Genomic DNA, 20,128 nt, shown 5'->3' with positions numbered 1-20,128 from the left:
ATAATTAATAATTTAATTAACCAATACATTATAAAAGACAAATAAATTATATTATATTAGACTAAACAACAATTAATAATTTTATAATTAATGAAACAACAATATAACAAATTATGGTTTATAAAAGACAAACAAATTAATGAAATAACTAAACAACAATACATTTGGGAAAAATTCCTGGAGCTAAGAGCTCTCATTGGAAAAAATTATGCTTCTTAAGGAACACCCTGAAAAAAATTCCTAGAATCGTTACTGCTGCTGACCGTCACGGCCAACAAAGGAAACCGTTAATTCTTCTATTCATTCAACAATAATCTATTATTATTATTATTATTATTATTATTATTATTATCAATATAAGTTTTCATAAAATTTGAGACCTAAAAAAACAAATGCTTCCATAGTACATAAAAAAGGAACAAAAAGAGATGACCAAATGAGAATATTTTTTGGGTCCGGCATCTTATTATTATTATTTTTTTAAACAATGATATTAAAAAATATATTTGCTTGGAAAAATGTCTGACACATGGGAACAAGAAACAACAGCTACATTCAGCTTTTAAAAAAAAAAAAAAAAATTATTGGTGGGTTTCCGTGTGCAATGTTGACTTAGTTCCCCGGTGGGTTCTCACTATATATATATATTTTAATGTCAAAAGTACCATTATTGGTCTATATTTTCTGTTCATGTAAAGCGTTCCATATTATACACTATTCATGCGAGTGTATACAACAAGTGCACATGATACCATATAGCTTTGTGCACATAGAATATAAATTATATAGCATATAGCTTCTTTGTAAATTTGCAATCACCCTATGTGCTACATTTTCATATTTGGATAATAATTTCCATTTGCCTTTTATAAAAAGTATAGAATCTTGTTTTAGCATCATTAAAATTACCAAACAAATTTTTTTTTTTTTCCTTTCAGAAAATGATATATATATATATATATATTATTTTAACTAATCAAACATGTTTTTTATTTCAAAAATACAAGAAAATTGTTTTTTCTTTCTATTTCCAACAAGAAGTTTTTGAAAATAGAAAACAATAACTGTTACCAAACATAGCTTAAGAATTGTAGTGAGTTTCGTTTTACTTTTAATTAAGGGCCAAATGTACAACCCCATGGTTTTGATCTTAACATTATGATGAAGTATATTTGTCATTTATGATGGTTTGGATCTTATGATGAAGTGTACTCTAGGGAGGTTTTTGTTGCAGATTGATCATATTTACCTTTACGTGTACAAATTATATTTGAATAAGGGTCAATTTGGATAAGTTGTTTTAAAATGTGCATTTTTAAAAATGAGCATTTTTAAAATGTGCATTTTGAAAACACAAATTTTAAAACCATGTATAAGCGTTTGGCAAAACTTATGAGAACATTGAGAAGAATTTTTTTTTTTTTTTTTTTTGTCAACTAAGCATTTGATCTATATTTGTCTAAAATTATTGTTTGAGTGTAAATTACCAAACTAGGACACAACTCTAACACCAAAGTACACTCATAAAATAATTTTAGTCAAATTATAGTCACCCCACCACTATAGCTGTTCACCAATCTTTTTATTTTATTTTTAGAATAAGCTATTCACCAATCTCAATAATAATATAAGTTCCCATAAATCAGGCCCAACCATCTATTCTAAACCACAAAAACAAAATAGATTTGAAAAGTTGAAACCCAAATCACAAATAATGTAGTGAAAAACTAATGGGAGAGGGAGAAAAAAAGAGCTTGCAGCAATGGCGTTCTCTAATTGTGGTGATTGAGCTTGTAGATGGTGCAATTGAGGCTCTGCCTGATAATGGCTTAAAATGTATACTTGTTATATATTTATGTGGGTGTTATCTCCTTGTTACTATGCTTAATTTGTATAATTAAGCCATGATTTGCATTAGTCTCTATTACTGATCTTTACATAATTGCTTGAATAAGATGTCATTCATTGTGTGTAATTTTCTACTTTCAAGAAATCATGTGAAAAAGATGAGTTTACAAAAGTTTGTGAGAGAATGGAGACCAAACTATAACTAAAGAAGAGCTAAAAGATTATGCTTAAATGTCTAAGGAGGTGCAGCTGGAGTGCTTGGGTTGTCTACCATGTTTGGAAGTTTCAAATAAGGAAAGAAATCAAAGAGACAGAATTTGAAAAGGAAAATTCAGATTTGAGCACTGATCAGTATTTTGGACAATTGACACAAGACTACATGGGTTGGAACCATGACTTAAATATCTACAACTTTCCAGTTTTGAGTTTTTCGAAATTGTCAATTTTTTAAGGCTGAAATTAACTCACAAGTTACTGCTGTAAACCTGGACGAAAATTAAAATAGTTAAGGTTTTATTTTCTTTGGACACTTTTTATGTTAGGGTTTCGAAGGAAGGCTGTGTAAAACGAATTGGGCAGAGAAAACCTTGTATTTTTCTTTTTCTAATGGCAGCCTAAACTTTTTGCTAAGGCTAGGGGTTATGTTTCTTCTATATAGTATGAATATTCAATGTAATTCTTTCTAGGATTTTGTCAACAACATATTTGATTGTTCAATTGGATTTCTTTTGATGTATTAGTTCTTCCATACTTTCAATAAGTTCAATCATGTTTTTCTTATTTTTTATATGAATTTCTAATAGTTTTAAATAGAAATCAGGTTTTAAAGTGAATGAGTTTTTGGGAAAACTTTTCTAACCGCATTATTAATGTAGGTTATCATGTGTTCTTGAATTGTCTCAGTTCAACCGAATCATAAGTATTTAATTGTATAAGAACAATCAATTATGAAATATATAATTTTTTAGATCACAAAGAATTTCATATCGATATAGGGAAACACTCTGATGCCCTAGTATTTACATTATTGAATTAAATCAGTTATCATTGTTATTCTTGTTTACAATTACCAAGCAAAAATTATTCTTCATCTTTACGAATTTTTTTTTTTTTAATTACATTGTCTTTGAATTTACTCCGCTCCTTGTGGTTTGACCTCGGTACTCCGAGAATTATATTGCTATGATCTCCTACACTTGGGAGTGAGCAAGCAATTTTGGTGTTGTTACCGGGGAGCTACTGCGTATTCAGAGGCAATTTTTTTTTTTTTTTTTTTGGAGCAAAGCATAGCTGGTGGAAATTCTTCTATTGGTAACTTCGTTCCATTTTTTTTCCCTTATTTTGTTTTTATTTTATTTTATTTGATTGTGGATTCACTGTTGCATGAGTATTTGGATTAGAAACGACAGAGGCAGATTAGAAATTTTTGAAACTTACTTTGGTAATCTTTTTGACACACCTTCACCTTCACCTTCACCTTCACCTTCTTCATCAATCATAGGTGATGAAGCACATAATAATCATGAGAAGAATAGAAGAACTATGTATGAACTGTTGCATCCCACACAAAATTATATTCCTTCATGTATCATGTTTGTAAAAAACAGAGACTTGCAACGGAATATAAATAATTAGTTTTTCGGCATACCTCTCTCGGCCTAAACCAACGATCACACAGGAGCCTTGAGATTGTTCTACGTTGTCTAGAGCCAGCCTCCACGTAGACCAGCTATCCAAACACGTTTTGAATTCCAGTTTGTGAAACCCACGAACCAAAAACGTTTCTCCGACAGTGTTGCACACTACTAGAGTGATGCAAACATAACCCACAACCTAAGAACCTCACAACACTCTGTAAATACTATGAGAAATGTGGAATTCGTTTTTTGTACAATGGGTACCATTCTTGGTGTTTATATACACACTACTCCATTAATATTGAGTGAAATAGTGGACTTAGTGGGGTAGAGTAACGGTCTAAACCATTACTCCATAACTCCTAGATGTTACAATCTGAGGTATACAGAAGGACATGCCCACTTTGGGTGTCCATCCATATTCTTTTCAGTTTCTAACATCTCCCACTCATCCACTGTGGGCATGGTCCTATTATCCATCTCTCAATGTGTTTCTTAGTGTGTTCATACTAGCAAATAGGTTGTGCGACCGCTAAGCACACTTGAAAAAACAAATTTAGGAGCACTATACTAAATCTTATACCAAGACCAGCATAGCAACATCCCTAAAGTGTCTCGTTATGCCCTAGACATATATTAACACACCGGATCAAGCATCTCTAACCCCTCTTGAGTTTAATACTCAGGCTTATGCTTGATCCATCATAACTATCTAGATGTAGTCACGATTATTTCGCTACCTTAAGTGTTATAACCTGTCGACAGTGAGTACAAATATAAGGATGTGTTAAAAAAAATAGTCTTCCCTTTGCACTCATGTCCTTCAACTTTGTTCCAATCACTTTCCCAGCAATGTCCCTTTAGACTGAATCCAACATGGCCATAGGTAACATGCCAAAGTAGCAGACATCAAAACCTCAACTTCATGACATAGTCAAAAGTAACAAGGGCATAAGTAGGATCTTAATGAAAGATCCATGGGACTCACACGGTGAAGAAGCAGGGATTTATTCTCTCACCTCCGCTTTTGGTCAAGCAAGCACATGTAGTATGAAATACATGCTACGGTGGAGTTCTCTTAAGCAAGAGCGTATGTCTTAACTCAATATACCGTACAAATCTTAGTCTAGTCGCTTCTCAAGCGCCTAACTCAAGTCCTTTATTCGCTTGCCACCTCAGGCATCAAATCAGTTCTCGTATCTGGCTAACCACAGGCTACATGGATCATGGGCTATCCATGTACGGTCTAATCAAGATAAATATATTATAGACCTCATCTTAGTCCCAACTAAGGCGACATCTGTTTGTGTCAACCATCTATATATGCTACATAAGCATTGAATGACACAATGTCTCATCTCTGCTCACTACTCAAGTGCCAGAGGCAATCGCTCGTGTGAGTGAGTCGACCTAAACCTGCCGACATACCTTTCATACCACAATACTCATCATGTGGTATATGTGTGTGTAAACATACATATTATTAACTGAATAACATCATATGTATTCAAAACAAAATATCCCAAAAAAGTACAATAAATGGTAACTAAAAACAACATATCATCATATTCTACATAGCCCTAAACTCCTAACATGAGTCTGAAAGAAATCCCTTCCTATAGGCTTTGTAAGAGGATCAACAATCATAAGGCTTGTAGAAATGTGTTTTAGAACCACTTCATTGTAAGCAACCATGTCTCGAATGTAGTGATATCGTATATCAATGTGTTTGGTTCTACCATGATACTTAGAATCTTTAGCATAGGCAAGTGCTGCCATGCTATCACAATGTACCGTAACGGGATCCGAGGCATCCTTGACAACCCCAAGATTCTGAAAGAACCTCCTTAACCAAATTGCTTCCTGAACAACTACTGAACATGCTACATACTCTGCTTCCATAGTCAATAATGCTATACAGGGTTGTTTCTTACTACTCCAAGTGATGGCACCATTATTCAGCAAGAAAGCATATCCAGATGTGGATTTGCATTCATCTAGGTCACTACCCCAATCAATATCACTATAGCTAATCATACACAAATTTGAACCCTGATAACAAAGGACGTAGTTCGCTGTCCCTTCTAGATACCTTAATATCCTCTTGACAGCTTTCCAATGAGCAAGTCCTGGATTAGACTGAAATTTGCTGACTAATCCAACAGCATAACATATATCAGGCCGAGTACACATCATTGCATACATCAAGCTTCCAACTGCATTAGCATAAGGAACACGAGCCATCTTTTCTTTTTCATCTTTAATCTTAGGACACATATCCAAGCTTAAGCTCTCATTTTTGGCAATTGGAGTATCTATGGGTTTGCAATTATGCATTTGGAAACACTCAAGAACTTTCTTAATGTAGGTTTATTGTGATAAACCTAAAAGTTTCTTTGAGCGATCCCTAAGGATTTTAACCCCTAGAATATAATCTGCCTCACCCATGTCCTTCATCTCGAAGTTAGAGGACAACCACCCTTTTGTGGTGATAATCATCTTCATGTCATTACCGGCCAGTAATATGTCATCGACATACAATGACAAAATAATGAAACTTCCCTTGGATCATTTTACATAGACACAATGATCTTCTTGGATCATCGTAAACCCATTTGATAGAATGGCTCGATGAACCACTGTCTAGATGACTACTTTAAACCATATATGGATCGCTTAAGTTTGCACACTTTGTGCTCTTGACCTTTGTTCACAAAGCCAATAGGTTGATCCATATAGATTTCTTCATCTAGTTCTTCATTGAGAAAAGCTATTTTAACGTCCATTTAGTATAATTCCAAATTCAAGTTTGCAACAATGGCCAAAATGAGTCGAACAGAGGCAAACCTCACAACCAGAGAAAAGGTTTCCTCGTAGTCAACACCTTCATTTTGAGTGTATCCTTTTGCCACTAATCGAGCTTTATACCTTTCTATTGACCCATCCGCCTTGCTTTTGATTTTAAGAACCCATTTGTTCCCAATTGCTTTACGCCCTGACGGTAGGTCCACCAGATCCCAGACCTGATTAGTCCTCATAGACTCTATTTCATCATTCATTGCTTTCATCCACTCATCACTAACAGAAGATAAGAAAGCCTCTTGCACAATTTTTGGCTCATCATCATCCTGTGAAGCAATCATGAAAGCTTCCCCCTCAATCTCAAAATGACGATGAGGAATATTTCCACGTATGCTTCTACGTGGTTGAGGTTGTTGTGGATCAACTTCTAGTGGTGTGCTCCCATTAGGTTGTGAGTCACTCCCACTGTCTCTAGGAGTTTCAGTAATTTCTTCCTTGTCCTCTACTAGTCTACTTGGGGCATTTACCTCCTGATGCATCATTTCATAAAAAGTCAAGTTCTTTTCAACCTCACCTATGTTAGGGAATTCACTTTCAATGAAATCCATATCACGTGACTCCAATTCAGTCACACTTCCATCAGGTTGTTCACCTATCAACATATAGCCTTTGGAATGCTCAGAATATCTTATAAAGATACACTTCTTTCCTTTAGGCCCTAACTTCCCATATCTATGAGAAGTATTGTGAACATAACCTGTTGAACCCCATGGCCGCAAGTTATTCAAATCAGGTTTCTTGCCGATCCATAGTTCATAAGGTATGGAAGATACTGATTTAGAGGGCACTTGGTTAGGTATATAGGCTGTAGTAAAAAATGCATCCCCCCAATACGAAATCGGTAAGTTTGCTTGTACCATCATTGACCTAACCATCTCTAGTAGTGTTCGATTTCTCCTTTCCGCCACACCATTTTGTTACGGTGTATAAGGCATCGTTAACTGCCTTGCAATTCCCTTTTCATCATAGAGCTCCTTAAATTGCTCAAATAGATACTTACGCCCACAATCAGTTCTGAGAGCCTTAATGCTCTTGTCTAATTGATTCTCAACCAATCTCATGTATCGTCTAAAGCAATCTAAAGCCTCAGACTTATGAGAAATCAAATAGACATGACCGTAACGTGTATAGTCATATATAAATGTGATGAAGTAGAAACCACCATGTCTTGCCCTCACATTCATTGGACCACATATATCAGAGTGGATTAGTTGCAATGGAAAAGATGCCCTTGTGGCTTTTCCAAATGGTTTTCTTTTTGACTTTCCCACAAGACAATGTTCACATGTGGACAAAGTGACCGTAGGGAGATTGCCCATAATGCCTTCTCTAGCTAACCTAGTAATCCTTTCTTGCCCTATATGACCAAGCCTAGCATGCCATATACTTGAATTATCAGAAGCATCTTTAGATGAAATCAAAAAAACTGAACTATCATTATTATGATATTTAATATCCAAAATTAAAAAACCATTTGAAATAAAACCATGGCCATAATAAATTGTTCCCAAATGCAATAAAACATAATTATTCTAAAAAATAAACCGAAAACCAAGTCTTAACAAAGTAACTACGGAAAGTAAGTTCCTCCGGATCTCTGAAGCATACAATATGTCATGGAGTAACAGAGTGCAACCACATCGCAATTCTAGCTTGTAGGTACCAATTCCAAGTACCTCCATGCTAGCTCCGTTTCCCACCTTGATGTCTCTACTGCCAACAGGAATCCGGCGATACTCCACAAATCCCACTCTATCTCGTGCTACATGTTCTGTTGCCGCTGAGTCTACAGTCCACATAGGAGCAGAATTAGCAACAAGGACATGACTAATTACAAAAACATGATGAGATGTAGGATTAGGTGTTACCTTTTTTGGCTTAGTGCATTCATGAGCAAAATGTCTTTTCTTTCCGCAATTATAACAAGTCAACTTAGACTTGTCCTTCTTTGCGCGCTTTCCTCTAGTATTGCGCTTGACAAACTTAGCCTTCTTAGGCAGTGGCCCATTAGGTCTCTCTTGTCCAGGAGCGTAATCAGGTTGCTTGCATTTAGGTCTAGATGCCTTACGTGAGCTAGTCTCAGCCATGTGCATAGAACCAATCAGCTTGGCTGCTTCAAGGCGCTCAGCTTCAAGTTCCAAGTGACAAGCCACATCATCAAATGTTTTGATGTTCTCATTATGTGTCAAGTTTTGACACATCGTCTCCCATGAACTTGGTAGTGAACGAATCACTGCCTGGACTTGTTGTTCATCAGTAAGATTGTTTCCAACTGATTTGAGCTCTCGAATCATGGAGGACATCGCCCTAAGATGCTGCTTCATCGTATGTTCAGAGCGCATCTTATATTAATCAAATTTCATTGTTAAGCCACGCAGTCTAGTGGCTAACGTTCCTCCATATCTTAGCTTTAGAGCTTTCCACATGTCTTGTGCAGTTGTATACTGCTCAAATTCACCAATCAAGTTGTTATGCATGCTGCTTAACATTGTAAAGCGTGCACACAAGTCCTTCTTGCGCCAACTTTCATAGGCAACAAGATCACGTTGGTGTTGCTCAGTGCTTCCCTCATCGGGTTTACTCAACAAATGAGTTAGAGTCTCAAGGACTTCTTGCTTATTCAGCACATACTGGATTTTGCAGTGCCAAATATTGTGATTTTCATCATCCATTTTCTCTCCTTTATTGAGATCAACAACTATACCTTTGGAAGCCATTGCACTACAAAATTTCACAAATGGGATATTACACACACATTTCAAAAATTTTGACGTTCGATCTAAAATAAACTTAGATGATCAACACACGTCACAAGATCGAAAATTCGCTAAGCTTCTTAATCATCTCTTGCGCCATTAGTGTTTATTACTAAGCTTAATTTTAATCTATTTGTGCAAAATTATGTATGGGAGATAACGCAACTCAACCATACTCCCATTATTCCGTATTTCAATTCTAAACATATTTACAAAATATATGTATTGAAAACAATTCACCAATTTTATCAATTAACTATTAAGCCAAACATACTATCAAAATTTAAACTCATGAGAACAATTCATATAGGCATCTCATTATTTTATTAAGAAATAATTATTTCTTTGGTTGCGTTAAATATAATATTTAACGTTGTGTAAATGTACCATATTTCACTAATAAATAATCATGGAATTAAACAATTTAGAAATTATATCAATTCCATAGCATTTAAGAATGTCCCAATATCCATTGATATTCATACAAATATTTCTTAAAAATATATCCACAACTAGAATTTGTATCATCATTAGTAAAATGTAGCAGCTCTTTAAATCTAAGAATAATGAATCTTTCATCCTCATGTTATTTAAACTAGAAACATTATTCAAAAACATATTCACGTTGCCATGCTTTTTAAATGTTATAATTTTTTTATTTTTTTTTATTTTTTATGATAACCTGGCATGTTCGATGCAGTAGGCTTATTTAAAAAATTCACAAGAGACAAGGATCCCAAAAAACAATGGCACATAGGCACTGTACATTTACACTACTTTCAAAAGAGTGGTGTGTATTACTATTACACGTGTATAATTTTTTTTTAATAAAACAAACATCTATGGGACCCTCTTGTGATTTTTGATTGGATGTCACTTTAGGCCTTAATGCAAGTGGAACTGCCACAGGCACACGTGGTTGTCTTCAACCTCTAGCATCAGTTATCTTACAGTAAAAAACAAGTTTCAGACATAAACTTCAAAGTTTCATATTTTCTTCATTTCAAGTCCATTTTTAACGTACCATATATCGATTTAAAGCTTATAACACATAGATTCATAATATGAAATCATATTTTGCAAATAGAAATCATATAAGAGCAGTTTTTTCCTTAAAGTTTCGGTGTTCTAAGTTTTGTTAAACTATATCTCATGGCACACTTAAGAGAGCTACGAAATTTAAGGTAGATATTAATACATGTAATATAAACATCATATATTAATTTCAAGGCACGAAATACTCAGAATCAAAACTTGCCATTGAAAGCCATGTGAGGTGCATAGAAATTCATAGCATATCACAGAAGCATAAAATGCATTAAGAACTAATCATATATGCCTATGACATCGAGAACAACCTATAAATGCTTTGATACCAATGTAAAAAATAGAGACTTGCAGCGGAATATAAATAATTGGTTTTTCGGCATTCTTCTCTCGGCCTAAACCGACGATCACACAGGAGCCTTGAGATTATTCTACGTTGTCTAGAGCCAGCCTCCACATAGACCAGCTATCCAAACACGTTTTGAATTCCAATTTGTGCAACCCACGAACCAAAAACGTTTCTCCGACGGTGTTGCACACTACTAGAGTGATGCAAACATAACCCACAACCTAAGAATCTCACAACACTTTGTAAATACTATGAGAAATGTGGAATTCGTTTTCTGTATAATGAGTACCACTTTTGGTGTTTATATACACATTACTCTATTAATATTGAGTGGAATAGTGGACTTAGTGGGGTAGAGTAACGGTCTAAACCATTACTCCATAACTCCTAGATTTTATAATCTGAGCTATACAGAAGGACATGCCCACTTTGGGTGTCCATCCATAACAGAAAATCACATTTCTCTTCCCCCATTTCCCTTCTCTGTTTTCCCTCACTTTTCATCACAACCAATAATGTGTAAAAATAGAGTGGAATTCTCATAAAGAATGTGAAGAGATGAGGGACGCAGGGAAAAGAAATTTGATGATAATTATAAGGAAAACAATCAAAACAAAGTGGGGTTTGTGTGTGGTGGTACTGGTAAGGTTGCCCCACGTGATAAAAAGTGATGTGAGCAGGCACATGCTATTGATACGTGTTTTATTTCAAAAACCTCTCATTGCCTTATTTGCCTAAATAACTCTTGCTGCCCTCACCTCCCGTATATTTGACCCTCAGACCTTGTTTATTATCTTATAGAGGGCCGGTTCAATGAATTAGGGGGTCCTAGGCAAATACTTTAAATGGGGCCATTTATTTTATTTAATTATAAATTCATATTTTTTTTTTCAATTAAAATTTATTTTTCTTGCTTTTTGAGAGGCAAAATTACTAATTAAATTTTTGCATTCAATTTCTGCTAACATTTCCTTTTCAATTGATAATATGGCTAATCCACTTAATCTTTCTTGTGACATAGTTGATCTTAAATAGGATTTTATTAATTTTAATTTTGAAAAACTTCTTTCTGCGGAAGCAACTGTAATAGGTATAGTTAGTAATATTCTAAAAGCAATACATGCATTTGGAAAAGATTCTAGCTTCTTTATATAATTTAGTACATTAATTGGAGAGTTATCATTTATTTGCAAAACTTCTTTTAAAACTTTTAGTTCTAAAAATAAATCTAAACCATCAATATCTGAATAAGTTTCATGTGTAAGAAAACATTCAAGATTAAGACAATTTTTTTTCAAACTATCATTATCTAGTGATTTTAGTTTTTCAAAATTAAATAAAAAACCAAAAATATTTTCATATATTTGAAATTGTTCAAACCTACTTTCAATTGAAGAAATAGCTTGATCTACTATATATAAAAAATAATTAATTCTAAAATATTCTTCAGCGGATTGTGTTGTCTCATCATTGACATTCTCATCAAACTGTTTCTTCCTACGAATTATACATTTTTCACAAAATATAGGCTCTATTTCCATTTTGGTTGCAATTTCTTTAGATGAATTCATAGCAGATGTAAATCCATCTTCTCTATATTTTTTTAGAAAAGACATGAGACCTTTTAATTGATCTATAGCAACATTAATATGCATCTCTTTCGATTGTAAATTTTTACTAACAAAGTTAACAGCAAATAATATGTCATACCAAATAGTCATAGCTAGCAAAAACTCAAAACTTTCAATCTCATATGTTGCTAAACAATTAGCTTCACTTTTTGTTTTGGGATCTTCACTTGTGTTTGCCAATTGTAACAAAGCATCTCTTATTTCTAGAACTTGAAATTTTATTGCTTTCACACTTTCAATTCGACCTTCCTAATGTGTTTGTGACAATGGCTTAAGAGTTAAACGTGTCACATTATCTTGTAAAATTTTTCATCGCTTTGTGGAAGAAAAAAATAGTGTGTATATACATTGTACTACTCCAAAAAAAGATATAGCTTTAGGACAAGAATTAGCTATATCACATAAGACAAGGTTGAGATTATGACAACCACATGGTGTGTAAAATGCTTTAGGATTTATATCAAGAATTCTTTTTTGTACCCCTTGTTTTTTCCCTTTCATATTAGACCCATTATCATATCCTTGTCCACGTACATCACTAATATCAAGCTCAAGATTTTCTATTGCACTTATAATTTCATTGAAAAGACCTTTTCCAGAAGTATCATCTACCTTTAAAAATTCCACAAAATGTTCATCTATTTTTATCGGACTTATTGAAATATCCACACATCTTAGTATGAGAGTCATTTGTTCTTGATGACTTACATCGGGGGTACAATCAAGTATAATTGAAAAGTATTTTGCTTCTTTAATCTTTTTTATAATTTTACTTTTAATTTCATTTGCTAATAATTGTATCACTTCATTTTGTATATTATGTCCAAGATAATGATTATGGATTGCACCATGTTGAATACGTTGAACATGTTCTTCCATTATTGGATCAAATTCTGCAATCATTTCAATTATACTTAAAAAATTTCCGTTATTTTCTTGATAGATCTTTTCATTTTTTCCTCGGAATGCCAAATAATTTTTACCAAGATTTTTTACCACCGCTATTATTCTTAATAACACTTTTTTCCAATGATCTTTCTCTTTCTTAATTTGTTCTTGGACATTTTTATCAATTGTTCTATTCTTCAATAATCTTAGTTCTAAATCAATCCAAGTATTCATATTAGTAATATGCTCATTGGTTGTTTCGTGATTTTTAAGAATAGAACTAATATTTTTCCAATCCTTAGTTCCTCCATTAGCTAGTTGATTTCTATTAGATTTTGAATTAAACAACTTGCAACAAAAACAAAATACTTTATCTAGATCTTTCGAATACACTAACCATTTTCTATCATGTTTCTCTCCATTTGGTAATTTTCGAATATAATGCGAAGTAGAAAAATGTCTAGAGTTCTTATCTATAGGAAAGTTTAGATCATCAACTCTTATTGGACCATTTTCTACTAACAAATCTCTTAATTTTATATCAATAGTTTTCCATTGACTTGGATCAAAAATATTTGTAGGAATATAATTAGGTTGATCATTAATGTTTTCACTCTCCTCTAAATTATTTTGAGCTTCATTATCAAGAATGGTGACATTACATGTTTGAACATTATCATGACTACATTCGTTATTATCATTTTGTTGTATATTTTCATTATCTTCCAACTCTTTTTGATGAATTTCTTGTTCATTTATGAAACCTTCACTCAAATTTTCTACAAAATTTTGTTTTTTACTAGTAATAAATTTGTCCATAGCTCCTTTTTGAGATTCAATTAATTCTTCTCTGTCTTTTTTTTTTTTTTTTAGTTTTTCATATCCAGATGGATATTTTCTAGTAGACATTTGTAATTAAAAAATATTTATGAATAAATGAAACACAATCTATAATGAAAACAAATAACAATTTAACTAGAATAATATAAATTTAATGTATAAAATAATAGAACCTGGTTTATCAAAAGCACAATTGCAGCTCTACTTAATATGATCACTTTACACTTTAAACCTGCACAAAAAAATTAAAATTAATATTAATACAAAGTAAATTATTCTAAATTTATAATTTTGTTATCACTTATCAATACTCTTTTTTTTTTTGTGTAGCATTAAACCTTTTTTTTAGCAAAAGATTGAATCCACTAAGACCAACCCACTAGCAAAATGTGTAAGACTCAACTTGGTCCACACTAAAACTAAGACCAACCTAGAGCCCACTATCCCTCATGGTTCCATCCCACTAAATCTGATTTCTTAAAAAAAAAAAAAAAAAAAAGGTGTAAAACCAAAAAGAAGAATAAAACAAAACGTGTAAAGCCAAAAGCAAAAGCAAAACAATACTTTAAATCTTTAAGGGGTCATTTGGACCATTCCATAGACAGATAGGCTTCTAGAGAAATCTATAGCCAAAAAGAAAGAGCAAAAACCCAGCAGCTCCTCTTCCAAAAAAAAAAAACTTACACCCATCAACTGAAGAAGATCTAAAGCCAAAAAGAAAGAGCAAAAGCCCAGCCGCTCCTCTTCCAAAAAAAAAAAAAAACTCAGACACCCATCAGCTGAAGAAGATCTAAAGCCAAAAAGAAAGAGTAAAACCCAGCAGCTCCTCTTCAAAAAGAAAAAAACTCAGACACCCAGTAGCTGAAGAAGACGAAAGAGGCAAAGGAAGAGAAAGCAAAAAAGAACCTGAAATGAAGCTCTGTGAACACATCAAGTCTATTGCTAACACCGATTGATGAGTAAGTTAACTAAAAACAGTGTTTTTTTTTTTTTTTAGAATCAAGATGGAGATAGAGTCAGAGAGTGAGAGTTTTTTTTTTCTTCTTTCTTTTTTCTGCCTTTTCTTATCTGTTTCTTCTTTCTGCGGTTTTGCCTATAAGCTAAAGATTTCTGCCTTTTGCAATCTTTTCTTCTGCAAGCAAAAGATTTGGGGATGGGAATAGTGTCACTTTAGTGTGAGAAACGGCCCTTTTTTTTATTTATTTTTTATTTTTTTCAGATGATGGGAATTGGGTTTAGCTTTAATGTCAGTTTAGTGTGAGAAACGACTCTTTTTTTTTTCCTCAGATGATGGGAATTGGGATTAGCCTTCACGTCAGTTCATAGGCCTCTTTTTTTTTTTGATGATGGGAGTTGGGATTAGCCTTCAATCTTCACGGGCTCTTTTTTTTTTTTTTTTTTTGCCTTCATGTTAGGTTCAGAGTGAGAAACGGGGCCATTTAAAAAAAAAAAAGAGAAATTAATATTATATAATATATTATTACTATTTGGGGGCCCTCTTAGAAGTTGGGGCCTTAGGCGGTTGCCTAAATCGCCTATAGCTTCCGCCGGCCCTGATCTTATAAACTCTTTTTCATAGCTTTCAAGTGAAACAAGATCCTTTACATGGAAAATTTTCAATTCACCCTTGAGGACATTTCTTTGTTTTTCATCAATTTGGTGAGTTGCCACATCAGATATAATTGCTTCTAGCAAATCTCTTCTTGTAAATTCTACTAGCTAGTTACTTAGGGTATGTTTGATATACTAGAAGAAGATTACATTATTAATAGTAATCTTTATTACTGGAAATAGAAGATATTGTAATTAAATAATTATTACTATTCATAAGTTTGGTTATTTCATGTAAAAAGGTTGCAAAAGATGATGAATATGGAAAATTTTTATTTTTTGATAGGGGAAATAAATTAATTTTAAAACGTATTGCATGCATTAAAGAAGGGTCATTCTACCGTACCCCCTCCAAAAAAGAGAAGGTACGGTACCCACCTACATCTAAGCCACTCATTTAATTTTTTTTTAATCTGGACCGTTAATGTAATTTGAAAGGATTTTGGTTACTGGTTAAACAGGTTTCATATATAAACAAAAAATTATAACATTCATCACACTTTTTTCCTCTCTCACGTTTGCTTCATGCTTGCTCTGTCTCATGTTTGCTCCTTGCTCTGTCTCACGTTTGACTTTCTAAACAAAACTCTCAAATCAGACAGCTAAAACCATACCCACAGAAGAACCAGACAACGACACACCCACAGCCTCAAATCGGCGATGCTTCTTCTCATCCAATCCAACTCGTCGGCTTAGCTATCTAGCTTCTTCTCTTCCAATCCATCCTCAAATTGGCAGCGCACTCATATCCAATCCAACTCGGCGGCGTTTCCTCTCTTCCATTCTAAATCGGCGGCACCACCCACAATCTTTAGGTTCTCTCTTTACATATGGGTTTATATTATTCCTCTAAACTTTGTGGGTTTAAGCTATTATTTTTTGTTTGAGTTTCGGTTCTTATATATTTGACAAATTAATCTATTCTGGTTTATTTTTTCCCCTGTTTTCTTCTTCTTCTTCCATTTTTGTTTATATTTTTTATAAAATAATCTTGAGTTTGAATCTGGAAAATTCTACAAGAAGTATTTAACTTAGGAGTACAGTTATGTGTAAGTTCAAAATAGCTTAAATCTTTTTTTACCTGCTTGCCCATTTTGATAACAACATAAGGATCATTGCATCTAACATCCCTAACTGCAAGGTTTACCCCTCTATGGACCTTCCTAAGGTTTGCAGTCATATCTTGGCTTTCCTTCGTGGTTAGTCCTTTACAACTCTGTTGGTAATATGAGTTCTTTATATTGGGTCATGTATTTTTTTTCTTCCTTGTATGATTATGAGATCATGTTAACTTAGCAACTTGTCATGGACGTATCTACTTGAGATTCTTTACCTGTTTCATGTATTTGTTACAATATGACATGATTTGGGATAACTTTTGCTCGTTGTCTATGTGGTCTATAATTACATTCATTAGGAAAGGATTTTAGATAACTTTAGCTATTCACAGGATACCAGTAAAAGAGAGCTGATGACTTCCAAGGAAGACAAATAGTTTTTGGCTCTTAGAAGTTATTTGGGTGAAATTTAATGTGTGGGGAAGGTACTTATTTGAAGAAAAAATGCCAACTAAACTGCCTTATTTATCATTATGCCTTTTGTTTCTTCTATCATAAATGTGAACACTGCATAATCTGCATTATTTACAATATTTGCATGACATATTAGGGGATATGTGCCAAGACACAAAATGTTGCTGGGCAACCAAAACTAATTAATATGCTTTCTGTAGTTTTGTATTGAAATCATGCATTAGTGTTTTGCTTGGTTATGTTGAGTGTGATCCTTAGCATTTGACTTTTGTGATATAAGAAACTGGTAAACCATTCAATACAGTGGCTTGGAACCAAGGATGTCAATACCGTACCGGAGGCCGTACCGGTTTGGCCACCAGTACGATATATTTCGGATACCGGTCAATACCGGTGTACCGTTTCGGGTTTACCGCTATTTTTTATATTTATAAATATATATATATATATATATATATGTGTGTGTATGTATGTGTTTGTGTATATATATATATATATATATATTATAATAAATATAAAAGTTTAGCATAAAACATTTCCTCAATTTAGAACTAGTTATTCATGGTTTTAGACTTTAGTATCAATTAAAAGGGAAAAAAAAATAAAATAGAAAGCTTAAAAGTTACCATTGCATACTAAGAAAACAAATAATACTAATAAGTTAATACAAATAAGTTACCATTTTGTCCTAACAAAAATTCAAAAATTACAAAACTTAAAAAAAAAAAAAAAAAAAAAAAAAAAAAAAACTTTTTTCTGTACCGGCCGGTAGGCCCGGTATTGCCCGAAATTAGCCGGTACGAGGCCGGTACGGCTGGTATTTTTTCCGGTACGAAACAGGAGGGTTGAGTGTACCGGATTGCTGGCCGGTACGGTATATTCCGGCCGGTACGGTACGGTATTGACATCCATGCTTGGAACTGCAATATTTGCTTCATTGCTGTTCAGAGGGCAGATTTATGTTTATAAGATCAATAAGGGTTTAAAGAGGGGAAAAGTTATTTTTTCTTTTTCTGAGATATTTGCATCAGGTTTTGGAATGGGGAAGGGGAAGATATGTCAATTTTTTTGCATGGGTTCATATGTGTGATAGACCTAGTGCCATCAAATGAATGTACTGCAATGTTTTCTTCTTTTCTATATATCATTCTTTTGAGGTCTCAAGCTGAACCACGAGGTTATAATTTACATCCTTTAACTGTTATTGCAAAAGCCGAAACTCCCAAGTTAGGCAAGACACTAATCTCATGTGGCAATGAACGAGGTAGAAGCTATGAAAAGAAACAACAACATATGAAAAAGAGATTGAATTATGTCAATTTACATCCTTTTTCAATCTCTTTTTCATATGTTGTTGTTTCTTTTTATGTGGCATGGTTTTTAACAGGTCTCTAATGCAGGTCTCATTTATTAAGAGTTGAGGAATTGAAAGGCAGCAGTGATGAGAGGCCTGCTCTATTTAGTGGCAACCCCTTTGAGTCAACAGTGATTGAACTAGCCAGTGGTTCAAAAACAGGTCTTCAGAATCAACCAGATGCAGAGCTAACAGCACCTATTTCCAAGACCAAGGAGTCTCTCCCTTCTTAACCAAAAGAATAAATTATGAAAGTAGTGTGCGAATGTACAAAATTCAATAATAATCTTTATTTTTTGATGTGCTGTAGATGGAAGAAACCATTTTTATTTGGATAAGTTTGTGATATACTGTTGGGCTTTATAGTAAAATCTCTAGATCTTATACTTACAGTTGCCCCATCTCTCTCTCTCGTTTGCCAATGATGAGGTTAATTGAAATTCAGAGTTTGCATTTTGCTTAAGTACTCCAGCATGCATTTGGTAGATAAGTCAATTTCATTTTAGCATATATCTTTGACTTCTCATTTTCCAAGTGCCACTACATTTTAATCTCCTATGATGAGAGATCCACAATAGAATAAAATACATATAATAATCCTCAACCCAAAATCGTTTGCATGACCAAATACATCCAATTTATGACTTTTACTTTGTCCAAGTGCCACTACATGTGGTTGATTACAGATGGTGGAGCATAAAATAGAACATAGTAAGAGTAAGACAGAGGACTTTTACTCTGTCCATTTCACTTTGCATTACAAGCTGTGGTTCTAAAGCTCATTGTCATCTAATTATTAACATTTTAAAAAAAATTAAAAGGAATTTACATTGTGGCACTGAGTATGCACTTGGGGTTGTAGGGTTATCTCTAAATCACTCTATTTGTAATTGTGTTGCCTAAATGTTTTTAGGGATGTTTGGCAAATTACAAAGCTTGTTTAGTTTGATACAAGCTGAACTAAAAATGAGACTATTAATCCAGTTTGTCTAGAATCAAAACCAGTTTTAGTTAACAAGCAGCTTGTGAAAATGTCAAATTTGTACGCATGTGAAACACCAAAATTTAAAAATTTAATTTGGAGGACATGATTTTTAAAGAACCACTTTGAAGATACGGGAATGCATTTAGTTCCCACTTTGAATAAGTTTTTTGAACAAAAGACTTCCCAAACTAAAAACAATTAAAACTAATTATGTTGATCTTGGCTGCCTGACTTGGTTTTGTGATTTGCTACATTCCTTTACTTATTGGTAATTGCTGCTGCCAGGGAGGCATACTTGAAAAAAGAAAATAGTGGAGGCTCTCTCAGACTTAGCTAGTGGAGGTTTTGTTGACTCAAATGAGGCTCACACTTATCATTATGGTTGAAATACTAAAAACCAATTAATTATAACTTTCAATAATTCTTAAAAGCATAAGATCACACAAAAAAAGATGGCTCCCCGAAAATTCATACTTGAAGCCAAATTTGATTTCAAACCATAGTCGCTTTAGAGCTTAGAGATTGAGGGAATGTGAAATCGGGGGTCAAATACAGATTTGGGTTTTCTAAAGTTGCTGTATATATTTTTTTTAATAAAAAAGAGATGTAATTAAAAATCAGTCATCTCATTACTTCATTAACCATGTACACACAAAAAATTAAGTAAACGAAATGACCATTAAAATTCATTTTTCAAACTTTATAAACCAAAAACTTTCCTTTGAAATATCGGAATTAAAAGCACTCAACTTTTAAACTAGAGGTACTATAATATATTTTGGCATTTA

At 33.4% G+C, this 20,128-nt stretch overlaps 1 protein-coding gene across 2 annotated transcripts in view; it reads left to right on the top strand.

Moving 5' to 3' along the window:
- The window catches only part of LOC126732640 (probable disease resistance protein At5g66910), a 64,276-nt gene that overhangs the window by 20,397 nt on the left and 23,751 nt on the right, over positions 1-20,128 (top strand). The window lies entirely within an intron of this gene.

This window comes from Quercus robur, chromosome 1 (assembly GCF_932294415.1).
Source record: "Quercus robur chromosome 1, dhQueRobu3.1, whole genome shotgun sequence".
NCBI classification, from domain to species: domain Eukaryota; kingdom Viridiplantae; phylum Streptophyta; class Magnoliopsida; order Fagales; family Fagaceae; genus Quercus; species Quercus robur.
This window is presented reverse-complemented; position numbering and strand designations above follow the sequence as displayed.